Source organism: Alligator sinensis, unplaced genomic scaffold, assembly GCF_000455745.1.
Source record: "Alligator sinensis unplaced genomic scaffold, ASM45574v1 scaffold169_1, whole genome shotgun sequence".
NCBI classification, from domain to species: Eukaryota; Metazoa; Chordata; order Crocodylia; family Alligatoridae; genus Alligator; species Alligator sinensis.
The window spans coordinates 1,050,146-1,066,601 of record NW_005841924.1 but is presented as its reverse complement, the minus strand read 5'-3'; the positions used below and the strand labels follow the sequence as shown (position 1 = coordinate 1,066,601).

General features: G+C 40.4%; 1 long non-coding RNA gene across 1 annotated transcript; it reads left to right on the top strand.

The window, feature by feature from the left end:
• The first annotated feature begins 1,106 nt into the window (after window positions 1-1,106).
• Window positions 1,107-15,207, top strand: LOC102371720. The gene is made up of 4 exons (XR_323285.2): window positions 1,107-1,528; window positions 7,731-7,825; window positions 10,190-10,240; window positions 13,685-15,207. It is a non-coding gene; the product is annotated as an uncharacterized LOC102371720 (long non-coding RNA).
• Window positions 15,208-16,456: the final 1,249 nt, after the last annotated feature.

The window sequence follows — 16,456 nt, the reverse complement described above, 5'->3', positions numbered from 1 at the left end:
ATCCCAACTCTCTCTCCTTGTCAGATCTGTTTCTTCCCCACTATTACACTTCCCCTAGTCCTAGTCTCTTAGCCAAGCCAGACCCTTGGCACTTCATCTGATCACAGTTTCACTTCAGGCTTTTGTTCTCCCTTAATTTTCCTCACCAGTTTCTCCCTTGCCTACTAGACTCCTCTATGTTCTAAAGGATAGCATCATACAATCTTAATAATAGGCAGGGTCACTAAGCTTGGATAAAAAATAGATCTAAAAGCCATTAAATTCAAATGTAGAAGGTAAAAAGGTAAAAAGTATAGAAATGCAGCACTAAGATACTCCACACAGTCTTAAATCCATCCTCATATCTCTACTATCCCATGCAGCCTCCATAAAAAAGTAGATGTCTTTAGCTGAAGTGTTTCTTCCCCAGGCAGTGAAATGTTAAGCCCAGGAAAACTTGGCTATTCTTCCAGGAACTTTACCATCCTAGGGCATTTAAAACCCTGCATATTTTGTCTGCAGCTGTGGAAACCATAAACCACAATGGTCACAGTGGTTTATAATTACAATGTTTTAGGGATTAAATTATCCAAAATCCAGAGGGATCCTGCATACAGTATTAAAATATCCAGGGCCTGATCTGAGGGAAACACTAGGAAGATACAAGAACAGTTGGTTAGGTCTCCAGGATGTGCAGTAAGGTATTGGCTATGCCTTGTCTTAATAATAGTATCCAGCTTTCACAAGTGGTACTCAAAGTACTTGACAAAGGAGGTCAGTATCCTAATCACCATTTTACAGATGGGAAAACTGAGACACAGAGATAAACTGGCTTCCACGCAGAGCTTCTCCAGCATCAGAGGCAGCACAGCCTGGCTTAATTGCCTACCTGGCCAAACCTGCCAGAGGCTGTAACTGAGAGCCCTCCTACAACTGAGTAACCAGTTGGTCACTGTTAAGGCTTCCTGACTGGCAGCTAGGCAGCTTCCACCTGTGGCAGCAGGACTTCACGTTAGACAATAGTTTTGTTCAGAGGTCTGCTGTGGTGAGCTTCTCTGGATTGTTGCTTGGCCTCTTGTTGGCTGGGATCCTGAGCGACTGTGGCAAGGGTGCCAAAGGAGAAAACAGCAGCATCAGCATCCTGGTCATCTGAATGTGCCTCCCTTCAGGCAGGGGGACCAGATCCAGTGGCTTTGCACATGGAAATGAATGTGACATTTACAGATGGAAGATGAGATATAGCAGTGGATAACTCTGGGCTGGATAATAAATGGCAGACTGTGAATTGAGAGTGTAAGAAGATTATGGTGGACTGAGGACAAGGAGCGGCAGTGGATTGACAGATGGTGGCAACTGGAGGATGGAAGGAGATGAGCAACTCATGGTAATTGGCGGATGGAACACAATGGGCAGGACAGCAGTTTTTTTCTTCTTACAGGGGATGGACCATGGGAGGAGGACAGCAGATGGCAGGGCGTAACAGGCTATGGCTTTTGGTACAAACAATCCTGGATGCAGCACAGGAAACTGAGAGACTGCAGATGACCTGGTATGAGTTTTGCTATAACATTGTACTTGATTTCCTGAAAGTGCAGCTCAGGAACCAGAATAGTTTGATAACACTTCAAAATAGCAGGATTTGGGAGTTGAGTTTTAACAATTACCAGGATGTATGAACAATTTTGGGGAAGGTACCAAGAGGAATAAAACAGACAGGAATTAAACTGGATAAAGTTTGTGGTTTTGGAGAAGGCAAGAGAATGGGTGGTCATAGTCAGAGTGTTCTCTGATCTAGTTCAGCTGGAAAACGTGGAAATATGGTTAAAACTGTATTGTGAGAAGGTGGGTTTTCTGGATGTGGAAGTGCAGGACATTTTTGGCATATAGCCAGGAGAATGGAGGGTGATAGTGTTACTGAAAGTAGACCTAGTGAATACAGGAGAGGTCCAGCATTTGCTCCCAGTAATCACACTGTGTGTCCATCACAGATATGTGATTTACTTTGGGCAACCTAAAGTGTCTAGCAAACGGGGGGAGGCAAGCCACTTGGTACTCCACTGCCTTCACATCACCTGTTGTAAGTGTGGGAAGAAGGGGCATGTGGCCGGGGGGGGGGGAGTTCCAAGGTAAAAGGAAGTGTAATTTGTATGGGGAAGATGGGCACATGTTTTGGATGTGCCCCAAATCCTTGGCAAATGAAATAAGAGGAATGAAGGAAAGAGAGGAAGAAGAGACGGAGGTGGTGGTGGAAGGGACTCCTGAGGGAGAGGGACCTAGCTTTGAGGCTAACATATTGGTAGCTCAAGGGGTAGAATAACTGGAGCAAGAGACAGACACAGAAGATATAAGTGGAGTGGAAGACAAAGCGGGAAGTGAAACCAAGAAGGAGGGTGAGCAAGCATAGGAGCAGGAGATGAAGAGAGTGGGGAGTTGAAGGAGAATGAGGAAGAAAGAGTAAAACAGACAGGAAAGAGAAAATGAGTGAAAGAAGGGGAAGAAGCCCAAGATGAGCAGAAAAAGGGGCAGGGAAGGCAGATGATGGGAAGAGCTGGATTCTCCCCACTATCAGAGATACCATTGGTCTCTACCCCTGAACTTGTGACAGAGATATTGGAGAAGCAGAGCAGTAAAGTAGTGGAGGCATTTTTAGATAAAGGAATCAAACATTTTGAGGAGGAAATGGGCATTTGCTTAAGGTAGGAGGAGGATAGCTCACACATAAGTAGTGATGCAGATATATAAGAAGGGATATTTTATTGCAGTTTATTGAACTGAGATTTTATAGCACCAAGGATCAAAAAGAGCTCAGATAGAAGAAAGCAGAGGGGGGAAATGCAAGAAAAAGGACAGGGTACTTTTATTTGCAGATGACATTGGGACTAAATTTTAATGGATGAAGGGAAAGGAATGGGTTTTACAGACTTTTAAATGGAAAAACAAAAAGCATAGTGTTTAAAATGTTAACTTTTAGAATGTCCACTGGGAAATGTGTTTTTCTACTTCAGTGTCTTTAATTTGATAAGGAATACTATTTTAAGGGCTTAGGCTGATATTTTACTGTGTATTTTAAGCCTTTAAATCAGTTATTTATTGTCAATGTAATCACCAAAGTCCTTGTAGCACTGTGGGAGGAGGCAGGATATCAGAGTGGGCTGAGGGGGCAGCAAGTAGGGGCATACCAGAGGAGGTACACTGCGAAACAGAATCTGGTCATGGCTAAAACAGATTTACCAGCCTACTCATTTTTGTAATATAGTTTTGAGGTTAGGGTAAGAGGAACAAGGTGGGGAAGGGGTTATAGGGAAATGGGAGTAATAGGGGAGGAGGTTGTAAACGGGTGAAGAAAATGTGCAAAGATTTTAAAAACAAGCCGTATGATACTTTCATAATAAGTAAATAAATAAAGTTTCTCTAGATGCTGTGCTCCCTGGTTTTGACTTCTGACCCTCCTTGGCATCGCCTCTGGGCCCTGGCTCTCATGCACTCTGCTTGGTTTGTGGGTATAGGTTGTAGCTATGTTGGCCTAAGGACATAAGCAGACAAGATTCTTTGGGTAAATCTGATATAGTTTTAGTAAACCAACTCAGATAGTTGGAAAAATTCTTTTTTACAAGCTTTTGGGTACAAATACCCTTCGTCAGCCTGTGGAAGCATCTGCAGTTGGTCTGTGCTCTTCCTGGATGGAATGAATAGTAAAGAAGCTAGAGGCTGATATGCATGCAGGAAAGCCAGTCAGTGCTTTGGTAATTCGGTCTCTGACTCCTGAACTTTGACTTTGCTTATGCTTAAAAAGACAAACTCATGTGCATGGACAAGTTGTCAATGGAATGGGTTCATTTTAAATATGACCTTGGTAAACAGAAAAGTTACATGCCAGCATACACGGAAGAAACATGGGTGAAGATTTGAAAACTTGATTTACTTGTACATATTTCTTTCCGTCAATATCCAGTATTTTCTTGCATACCACATACCTGCAAATATGATATGTACCTTTTGGGGGGGAGATGGGCGGGGGGGAGAGAGAGAATGAATAGAAAATGTTTTTTCTGAGTTATGACTGCATAGATCAGGGATAAAACCTAATCTTCAGCTCACTCACCTTCCTTTTTCTGGCTCTGCCAAAAGCAGAAATTTCAGCTACTACTGAACATTGGTCTTCATGGGCAGACCTACAATTTTGAAGAGGTAAAAACAGGATGTAAAATAGGAGGAGAGAGACAAAGAGTAGATAGCGGACATCAAAACTGCAGGAAGGAAGACTGGTTTGTTTGATTAGTGGAACATCGAAACCATTAAAATGGAGATAATCATTAACACCAGTGGACTGAAGTAGAATGGGCCATTAAGTAAAATGATTCCCTCAGCTGTCTGAATAAAAGTGCCATTGCTGCTGCCAGGAAGTTGATTCCTACTTCACACGAAGTTTAAAACCAAAGTGGCATGCTTCTCCTTGGCGTGGAGGAGAGGGGAGGTGGGGGTGGAGTCTTCCTGCTTAAGTTATGCACCCTAATTTTGGAAAGCTAGGTTTTGAGAAAAAAGGTTCATGGTGTATGCAAGGAAATACAGTAAGTCATAGATTCATAGATTGTAAGGAGCTAAAAAGGACCTCACAAGAACATCGGGTCCAGCCCCGCTGCACTAGGCAGGAAAGACAACTGGGGCAGGTGATTGCACCAATGTGAAGTGCTTTGTAAGTTCATGAAGTGCTCTGTAAACATGAAATGCTGTAGAAATTGTAACAAAAAGTGGATCAAAGAGTTTGTCTGCAAGGAAATTAAGTTAAAAAGAATTAACGTCACTTTAATTCTGAATGAGACTAGCCATATGGGAGTATGGTGGTATTTATTTCAATTTAAATTTACACTCCAATTAACTTTGAGTGTCACCAGGTAGACAAGCCCTAAGTGCCCAGTGTCACACAGCTTGATGCTGACAGGGTTGGGAATAGAACCCAAATAACCTGATTCTCATTCTGATCCTTTAATCATGGATCACACAATTTCTGCATTCAGTTGTGTGAAAAACTAACACTGGAAGTAGTACATAAAAGGTAATAATATGAGTACTCAGAGTTGACTGCATCATGAACTTGACTAGAATGATACAGAAGATGGAAACTACTGCTAGAAAGATAAAAAGAAAGGAAAGGAAAATGGTAAATGTCAATAGAGGAAGAAACTGATATACACAAGTACTCAAGAGGATGATGGGGAAGATGGGGTAGGGGAGAAAGGTGACATGATTATCTCCTTAATACTAGTCACGCTTTTCACTGACAGCAACATGAGTAAGCAGAATTTAACAAAAGGAGGGGAATATGTATTAAAAATGTTGAAGAGGGGATGTCCCTATATCTCTTTAAATATTTCCTTGTGCAGTTAGTGGTTGGATAATATTTCACCCTGAAATGTCCTGGAGACATGCCTTCTGGATTCTTTCCCAAGAATAGCCAAAGATCTCTCTAGGAAAAGCTGTCCCAGGTGTTATTCTAGTGCATGTTAGGACTGGGTTTAGGGAATTTTAATGAGTGTTCTGGGAATATGCACGTAGTGCAGATATGACGAGCCATATGCTATATAACTCACTATATAGCTAATTCAGTACCTGATTTAGGGAGATTTCAGAGTTTTTAAAACAAGAAAATTTATCTTTTCTCAAAACTTAGTAGTAAAAGTGTATGCTAACACCAGTTCTTGTAATGTAATGTTTTTTCAGGCCCAGATACAAAGTCCGCAGAAATCAATGAGAATATTTCCGTTATTTTCACAGGATTTGACCTAGACCAGTGGTGCTCAATTTATATCCCACAGGCCAGATCCATTATGTGGAGCAGTATCATTTCACCTGTGGGGCTCCCCATTGATCTGGAAACCTTGTGGTGGGGGAGAAGGATAGCATTAATTGCTCCCACAACCACGGCAAATAATGCTTCCACTGCTGCCCCCTGGCCAAGTTTCTGAACCCACGGGGAGCCCTGCTGTCCAAATGACATGGCCACCATGTCCTGAATTGCACCAGCATGTGAAGTTGGGCCAGTGCAGGAGATTGCTCCAATTTACCTGAATACTGTTAGTACTAATGGACCCTCAATACTGTAGCTATTTTCCAGTGCTTAATCAACTTAATTTAATTCAAGAATTACTTTGCATTTGATCAAGTAGGCTCCAAAACTAGCTTATCTTCTGCTATTGCTGGTAACAGGGATGAACAAGTAAAGTATATGTTTTAATTTGATTTATATCAGCAAGACCAAAATATTCCCGATTTTTACTTTTGTTTGCAAAGTACACTGGATTAGTGGCATACAATCTTTGGGTCCTGAAGGCTTGATGAATAGTGTGGGGCCCAGTAAACAGTCCACACCCTGTGGGTGGGGTATGTCTGATCCAGTGTGGGATCAGCCCTCAGGTGCAACCTTACATGCTGCCTAGTGCATCATACGCTGAATCCAGTCATGAAGTGACCCCATGCACCAACATGATCGGGCACATGGGGTTATATCTTCTGGCCTGCAGGGCTCTCTGCAAATCTGGAAATTTGGTGGTTCTGGAAGCTGTGGCAATTAATGCTGCCACCCCTCCTCTACTGCCAGATGTCTGCACAGGTGGGGAACTGGCTATCAGTGTTTACAAATGGGTCCTGGTACAAAAAAGGTTGAGAACCACTGATCTAATCCAAACCCCTACTCAAAGATAATCTAAAGTATACAAGATGAATTTCTAAGCTTCACTTAAACTTCCATTGATAGAGGGGCCACAGTCTCCCCAGTTACTCTGTTCCAGTACTTAACACCTATATAGTTAGAAATTTATTCCTAATATTTGGTCTCTAATCACTTTGTTAATCTTCTCTGAGGTCTTTACAATTAATCCACATCATTCTTGAAGTATGATGTCCAAAGCTGAACATAATATTCCAGATGCAGTCACACCAGTGCTAACCAAAATGAAAGAATCCCTTCTCAGGGTTTGCATACAACATGACTGTTAAAGCAGTCCAGTATGCCATTAGGTTTTTTGTCAACACCGCTACATTGTTATATCCTATTCAGCTTGTGATCCCATGTAACCTCAGGCCCTTTTCTGCAGTACTACAACTTAGTCAGTCATTTCCTATTTTGTATTTGTACATTTCATTTTTCCTTCTTAAGTGCACTTGTCTTTAATTAATTTCATTTGATGTATTTCAGATAATTTATCAGGGTTGGTATGAACCCCAGTTCTGCTACCTCATCTGGCTTGTTGTGATGCACAGATATTCTAAGTATACTCAGTTCCATCCTCCCAAGTTATTAATTAGGATACTGAACAATACTTGCTGCCCTGTTTTTTTCCCCTATTCAGGAATTCCTCTATTTTTTTATTATTATTATTTTTTAGAGCAACTTGCAAGGCATAGCTGATTGGCATCCCCCCCCGGCCAAAAAAAAAAGTTCTGCTCAAACTGTCTGGTATTAATCAGCAGTATAGTAATAGACTTCATAGGGAAAATCTATTACATTCACAAAAAGTAAGGCATATAAAACGGAGAGGGCATGTCCATTGGAAGTAAACAAGAAAAGAATGAACCTATCCTTTCATCCCAATTACCCCCATAAGAACTTAAGGAAATCATTCCTAGTGGATAGACTGAACTCAGCCAAAGTTTCAGTTATATCTTTCTAGTTCTGTACTGAGTAAAGCATAAAGGAGAAAAAGAGGGTCAAGGGGGCAGGATGATGACACATCCTCACATTTGATGTTTTTCAGCTGCAAGGAGATGGATAGAAAGGACCAGATTCTGTTTCATCCAGTGAATAACCAAAGTGCAGCTTTCATCCCATTTTGAGCTACCCAATAGAAGTGTAAGTATGAATTTCTTATTCCTTATGGTGCATAAGACTAGGGAGACCTCTGTGCATCTCTGGAGGGTGATCTGATTCCTGTAATAGAGGTAGTTGTATCATGCCCCCCACCCTGGGTATACTGTATATTTGTTTCTACACTTTAGTCGGGTAACTCAGAGTTGGTCACAAGCTGCACTTTGATTGTCTACTAAGTGAAACAGAGTTCTGCCCCAGACATCTGAGAAAGAGGAAAGAAACTTCTAGGATGATTTAATATCAGTTTTCAAAGAGTTTAATAAGAATACATTTGGGTGGTTGTATAACCACAACATTTGTAGATTATAGGACTCTGGCTTCTATAACTGTCAATTGAAATTTTGCCAACAAAGTGAAGATAATGTAAGGTCAGTCTTCATATGGTGTCTATTCAGGGAGTAATTGGATGGAAGGTCACTTTGGAATAAAGAAGTATACTTGGCAAATACTAGACCATAGAAAGCAAATAAGTGGAAGGATAAAATATCTTGTAGAGAAATTTTGAGAGGTCTTACCACGAGCTGGGATAATTCCTATTCTTTCAGAACTTCTGAAGCTAGCACAATATACTATTGCTTGTAGGTGTTTACTGTTTTGTATTTAAAAATTATTCCTGTCAAAACAATTGTTAGTAGTTATACCAACCTAACATGAGGAAAGAATAGGGCAGTTTGTGAGAATATTCTACAGTTTGTCAGAACAAGCGTGTATTAAACACAGGTTTAATTATGCAGTATTGTACAGTCATTCTTGCCTGTTTTGGTTATGCCCTAGTGGAAGTACAAATCTAATCAACTTGGGCATGAATGTGTTAAAAATAGGTGTAGCAGCTTGTTTGGATGGCTAATGAGTTGCATTAATGTGTTTTTTATCAGTTCTGTTGAGCTCCGTATATAAAATAGTACTTTAAAAAATAATTTCACAAACCACTAATTTTTGTTTTTAAATCTATATATTTTTTAAATCTCCAACAATGCAAAACTTTCCTGAATTTAAACATTATTATAAACTCAAACCATTCTCTAGAAAATCATGTAAGCAAATTCTTAAATCCGTCCTCATGCAAGTTAGCACTTAAATGTACTTTTCTGAATGAGGGCCTAAATACACAGACTAGGTACACAAAGGTACATGAAAGTCATGTATGCAATTGAATTAAAAGTATGCTAGAATGATGTTTAAATCTTATTTATTCTCTGGATAAGTCAGGCTACAAATTGAATGGATATTGTGAGTCAATATATTGGCAGAACCATGAAGGGAATCTTGCCACGCTTAACACCATGTTTGCCTTGAGCAGGTATTAATGTTTCACTTTCATTAGTGCTGAAATTAATTAAAGTAAAAAGAGATTAACTGTATAGCTAATGACAGTTTGTTTTTTTCCATGGAAACCTCAGATGAAGCCTAGAAATTCACCAGAGGCCAAGACCTATCCTGTGGTATTATAGGATGCAGGATACTCTATAAAGTAATTTTGTTGTCTATTTGGGGTGCAGCTACATGTTGCCTTATAGTAATTGTTGTTACTGCTCCATGCTTTAGTGTTTCCTTTTGGAAGTACTAATGCACAGCGCAGTAACCGCCCATACTGTGCCATGCATGCAGTATATCATTAGTTTTAGCCGCTATTTTGCCATAGCAAGCTGCCGCTCACGTGTAGCTGCCGTAGCTGCCACTCACTTGTAGACTCTCACGATTGTTATGTCACGGTAGCACATCGTACAGCAACATACCACACTGCTATGGTGACTTAAGCTGGCATGTAGACATGCCCTTGGATTCTGAAGATTTAGTACACTTCTAGCATAAGCTGTATTTAGACAGGTACTCTAGATAATGTAGTTTGAATTTTATAATAGACAGGCCATTGAGCATTGATGGGAGCAAATCTCAAAAGTATTTTTCTTGTGGTTTTGAAAGGTATTTGGTTCTCTGGATAGTAATATTTAAACCATTTACAATAACAGTACAAGGGGAAACATTGCTGACACTTACTTTCAGTATGTTCCACTTTGCTAAGACAAACAAGAAATTGAACCAAGTTTGAGTAAACTTAACAAATGTATTGCCAATTTGTTTTCAGCTAATTTTACAAAATGTGTTTAGCTGGTGACTTCTTTGTGTTGATCTTCTATATTAGCTTAGTTTATGTTGACTCTTATTTTAGTTTCATACACTGCCTGAAAGTGATCTATCATTCTCCAGTACAATTAACATACCAGAAACATGTGTTCAGGATTTTATCTAGTTCATTAATAACTTAAAAAAAAGACAGTTGCATTTTGTAAGTTTATTCCATAAGTAGTCTAGTGAAGAAATTTGTATGACTTTTTGTTTGCACAGGTGAGAAGGTACAATGCAAGGTCGAGAAGGAAGTTAGACTTGTGTACTCAGGTAACCAGAAAAAAATGTTTTCTTGTATAATTGGTAATGCCCTTAGATCAAAGAAAAAAGGTTTTGAAGCAGTTTCTAATTTTATTTGAATTACATGACTGTAAGACCAGAGTAATTCAATTTTAAGACCAACAGAATATGGCCCTCCAACCTAATCAAGTGAGTGAAGATTTAGCTTTTATTCCAAAGCATATGGGAGACAGCTCCCAGTTTATCAGGCCTAGGCTAATACTAGTGCTGAGAAGGAAAAGTCTCAAAGCCCGAGAACTGAGAAGTTTACTATTTGTTTTCATAATGTAACAAACTCAATGCAATAGCTATAGGTACAGAAATTAACTGAAGGCGTAAATAGTATGTGAATGTCTAGGAATAAAATATCTGTTTTTATCTATTCCTAGATAAAATATCTGTTATTACACAGAACAAGATGAAATAAGATTAACAGAATGGTATGACGGTATTATAATCTGCCTCAAAGTAGAAATGAATTCTGTTGTGGGAATCATAGAAAAATAGGGCTGGAAGGGACCTCAAGAGGTCATTTAGTTCAACCACCCAGTTCAAGGAGGGATATGTTAGCACATTTTATGGGTCTAAAGCAATAATTCTCATTTGGAGGTGGTAAAGTATGTATCCCGTTGACCTAGTTTCAGCTCTGAACCCACCAACCCAACCCCTAAGGACAAGGGAACAGTGGATATATTTGTGTGTATAAATTTACATTTCCTTTGATCTTTTTTAGATGGTTTTACTATCCAACTGCTAATGCTTAATAGGAAATGTTTCATACTGTGTTTTTCAGAAATGTAATAACTGATCAATAGAGCATTATAAATTAAATTAAATGAAAATTAACTCTATATTGCAGATTTACAGTCACATTCTCTTGCTTCTGGAAGAAGGTGCCTTTTTTCAAGGTCTACATTCAAAATTCTTTTATTCCAGAACAACTACCAGCAACAAGAGACTGAGAGAAATATTTAGAATGTAGGGGAGGTTAAAACAAAAGCACTTGTGTTATTCCGTCAGATAAAACACAGAAAAACATTTTTTTAGCAGTTGTAGATATCTGTATTCCAAATCCAATAACCAACAGTCATTACTTATGTGCACACAGCAATCACCATTGTGCATGGCAGGAACCAAATGGACTGTTCTTACTTGACTGTTCCTACAGTCCTCTCAATAACATACTTAAAATGTGAACAGATGAACCAGAACTAGGCATTAAATAGCCATCATAGAATTAGGTAAAGATGAAAGCTACCTTAAAGTAATTAGAAATCTCTTCAATTTTTGGGTGGATCACAGGGTCAACACCCCAGAGTTCTGCTCTGTACAATTAAAATGGAATCTATTTTGGATCTATACACCCTTAGTGCTTCCAGAACCACTCTTTTGCCTGTCTTATTGTAGAAGGATAAAACTCCATCCAAAGCTTGTTTTGCTCCAACACTTTCATTTTCAATGTGCTTATTCCAGATTGCTGTGTGCACATAAGTAATGACTGTTGGTTATTGGATTTAGAATACATATATCTACAACTGCTAAAAAAATGTTGTTTTGGTCTTTCCTTCTTTATGGCAGCCCTTCAAGTATTTGAAGACTGCTATTAGGTCTCTTTAAGTGCCTTTTCCACAAGCTGAACATGCCTAGCTCCTTCAGCCTCTCCTCATATGACTTACCTTCCAAGCTCTTTATCATCTGTGTTGCCTGCCTGTGGACCCTTGTATGTTTGTTGAAGAAATAAGAGAGTCATAGATCTCTCCATTAATGAGAGAACTAAATACTGGACTCCTTGGATATATTTCTGCTATTTACACAAAGAATAAGGGCCAAAATCAAATAGAATTTTCCTGTCCTACCATTCAGTGCTCCATTTAATCTCTTCAAGACCATTATACATCATCTTCTGTTTTATTTTTTGTATAAATTGGTAGAACAAACAATCTTATTGCATCCTTTTTAGTAAAAGTTATGATTTATATAAATGCTGTTATATAATTTATATGTACTTTTCCCATTTATTGTACTGTTTTGGCAAAAGCTGTAAATAACTACTACTACAAGCTCTGTTATCTAGCATCCTCTGGGAATGGCGGATGCCAGTTAATCAAATATGCTGGTTAATCAAATGTGTACTGTCTGGTGCACTCCCCGGTGTCAGTGTGCCAGGGGACAGGGTGGGGGGACCTGCACAGGCTGCTTTGCCCTGGGCCGTGGGCCAAAAAAGTGACAAAGAAACTCAGCTTGCCGTGGTGAAACTGGAAATCCCCAGTAACGGTACTTCTGGTTTTGCTTTTGTCATGTCCCTCAGATGCCAGTTAGCACTTTTCCAGCTAATAAAGTGCCAGTTAACACAGCTTTTGCTGTATTATACAATGCTAAGTTCCATATACATGCACAGGGAAAGTTATGCACTTAGAAATGGGATCCATAACAGCTGCTGAGTGGGCAATGCCTAGTCAGACGAAAGGAAATGTTAAAGAGAGGAGTGGGTCCGAGATGCTCGTGCTCACCCAGACTTAGCCACCTCTCTGTGATGTTTAGGCGTATGTGAGAGATTAGAAGTCACAGACCCCCTAGACTTAGTTGCTGCTAGACATGCTCAGTGTATGTCTACTAGATCTGGCTTCTGAAGGGGAACAAATCACAGGAATTCACAGTTTATGCATCTCAAACAGGCTAGGTGCAAGATATGCACTAAGACTGTTCAGCTCTGCCAAGGGTGCAGGAAGTTCAGCCACATGCAGTAGCAGTGCTCTGGATATTTAAATAATTTTATGGCCTAAAAATGTAGGCAGTTATGTCCTCTCTAGTACCTATGCAGGAGTTTTGTGGATTGCATCTAAATTCTGCCATAATCATTTTGTGGATTTCATTGGATTGCTAACTTTATATGTGAAATATGTGGAATATTATAAATGGAAGAGGATAGTTAGTGCAGTAATGTTTTGTTTTTGTTTTTTCCATCCCTAAGACTCAGTTTTATTTCTTCAGAAAAAAACTATTTCATACAAATTCCTCCTATCAAATATGTCCCATCTGCTTCAAAGTTATTCATATAAACCATCACACAAGTCTCTGCTCTTTCTGAAGTAGCTCCTTGAAGAATTAGTTTACAAACCACCTATTGGAGTAATATACAGACTGGTCTCTTTGTTATATAGAAATCTGCCTCCTCCTATAGGTCTCTTGAACTGAGTAATTTCTAGATCAGAGTATTTTCAAGCTATCATATGATCTCTGTCACATATGGATCTAGCCACTGTGTGGCTCCACAATGGCCAGTAATGCTGGCAGTAGCTGTGCTCAGTTCCTGTGTTAGTTGGCTACCCAATGTGGGAGTAAACAATGAAAGTCTGTGCAAGCAGTAGCAGTCTGGCTGAGGAGTGTAATGACTATCTAACCATGTGCCTGACTTCTGGTGGGTTTTTTTTCTAGGTACTTGTCCTGGGAGAGAGTGGGAAGAAGGACCCCGAACCAAAAGGAAAGGTCCCTGGGAACAGAATACCTAGAAAAGAGAGGAAATAAACACAAAGTTAAAGCAAAAAAATGACTTACCTACAGCACGAGCTGCGGAACAGCTGGAACGGACAAAGAAACCCACGCGGCTCGTCAGCCACATCTTTATCCAGCTGAAGCTGGCTGATGTTGTCACCAGCCGGCGGGGATAAAACCAGCTGCCGGTGGAAACAAGGGAAGGGGAGGAGCAGACCCAAGTAGGACACAACCACAGGGTGTCCTTCGGGAGGCTCTTGGGAAGGAAGGGCAATAGCCTGAAGAGTCAGAGGAGGCTCCAGGCACTGACCCTATCAGTGGTGGTGAGGAACAGCTCGACAGAGAGAGAGATGTGCCAGAAGCAGCCCCTGCAGCCAGCAAAGGCAGAGGGAACAGAAAGGTGGATGTGGCGACCCACACTGCAACAGGCAGGAATATCAGGGCCAGTGGGGAGGTGGAGGAGTCCCACCCTCTTTAGGAGAGCCCCAGCAGGAGCAGCATTAAGGGCTGTGAAGAGGCAGGATAGCTATCCTGATTACAGGGAGTGACCAGGCGTACACAAAGGGGCCATGAGGCACCCGAATAGTGACACCACAGGAGGGAGAGAAGTGGAGAAGGACTGTACTCCAGGAAGAGACGGATAAAGTGGGAGAGACGACCCGAGCAGGAGGACACTGGCATTTGGCCCCGCGTAGGGGTCCTCTCATAGAAAGGCCTTAGGGAATGAGGCACCCGGCACCCTGACATAAGGGACTGGGAAAGGGGCCACGCAGATTCCCCACAATAAAACAGAGTATTATTTTGTGTTTCTATTTTGTGTTTCCCCGTTTTGAAGGGGTTGAGGGTCAAGGGAGATGATATGGTTAAGGTATCCAGTAGAGGGCCCGTAGAGGCAACATATTTGGTTTAAGACCCTAGTGAAGTATCTTACGCTAGAGGGCTCAGGCTTCACGACCGAGAACACCGACTGCAAACAACCCGGGGCAGGTTGAGCGAAGCGGCTTCAAGAACCGGTACCAAAGACGAGGAGTGAGGGTGTGGCCAGGAAAATCTGGTGCTTCATCAAGGTGGCATAAGGTCGGGGTGTAGGGGTGGCGGCGCCCCACAAGTGACCATTGGACAGACCTCATGCCACAGGAGGACCCTGAATAGTCCCCCTACCACTGAGAAACATTCAAAGTCATGGCAGGCGAGATCGGGGAAGACCACTCAAGGAGTAAACATCTACTCGGTGGTACTGGAGTCAGTAAGGCATACACCACCAACTCTGCGAACCAAGGCTGCACGTGACTGGGCATTTAAGGCCTGACGGTCACAGTACTGTTTGTCTTATAAATATTAAGTACTAGCAATACTAGTAACTATTATTTCCCCGTGTAATATTTGGCCACTGAAAATCGGAAAATATTAAACACTGTAATGACAAAAAAATATTTTGTAACTCTCTAACTTTATGTTTTGTAGTTGTGGAGAAGAAATTAAAAAATCAATCTCTTTCCAGTACTCTTGTGTGTTTCATATTTACTATAGCCTGGCTAGTATAACAGGGTTGAACCCTGTAATAACTTTATATAAAAGCAAGATAATATATTTGATCTTTTCTGGTCAAGGCATGGACATAAGCTCTTCATTGTTTCTATTAAGCAAGTTAATGCTCCTGTACAAATTATTTGAAGAAAACATTGCACAGCATTAGTACTGGAAAATGACAAAACAATATAAATCTTGTGCCAGAGAGAATCGCAAACTATCACCTTCAGCTTTGTTCAAAAAACCACTACACAATAAAACTTATCCTAATTCATTAGGAAACATAAAGCATGATGAATTTTTACAAAAAATTATTACAGTATAATACTGTTTCAGTCAAATGAATTATAACCATTTAGAGTTTCTAGTGCACACGATTCTTGAACTTCTGCAGCCATTTTTAGACTGATGACAATTTATGTTTTCCTTGGAGCATATTTAATCAGCGAATTAATTAAAATAATTTCATTGCTGATTGCTGAAAACAACTGCTAGAGTTAGAAAACCATCTACAACATTGGCTGCTTTATTTATATTCATGGAACTAAACTAGTTAGCCACAGTGAGACAAGACTATTGAGAAAGTGACCTGCCCAACCCAAAAACACTTTTCAACTACTCCCAGACATGATAGAGCTCTTCTTTCATGTTGGAGTTTAGATTATGGTATAAACAAGACCTCTGGCTACTACTTACTGGGAGCATCTACACTGTCACCTTATGGCTATGTTGTTACTGTGCTGTAGTACTAGTATTTTTGGAAGTACTAAAGCGCAGTGCAGTAGCTGCCTGTACTGTGCCACGCACATGGCACACAGTTACTTTGCCATAATAGCATGCTAAAATATGGGAGCATGCCGTTACAACGAAGTAGCTGCCAATCACGTGTAGACTCACGTGATCGCTATGTCACCATAGCATGTTGTATGGTGACCGCGTGTCGCTATGCTGACATAGGGCAACCTGTAGACATGCCCACTGTGTTAGAGACAACATCAGGGAAAAAAAAATGTCCAGCCTTGGACCGATTGCAAGACTGGGTGTGGTTTTCTGAGTTTAAATTTAAAGAATCCTTTTACTGTATGATCTGTTGAAATAACTAGTCAACACAATCAAGTGATCTACAAAGATAAACATTTTCTTATCAGTAAGCATAGTGTGAAGAAGTGCTGACAGATATATAGT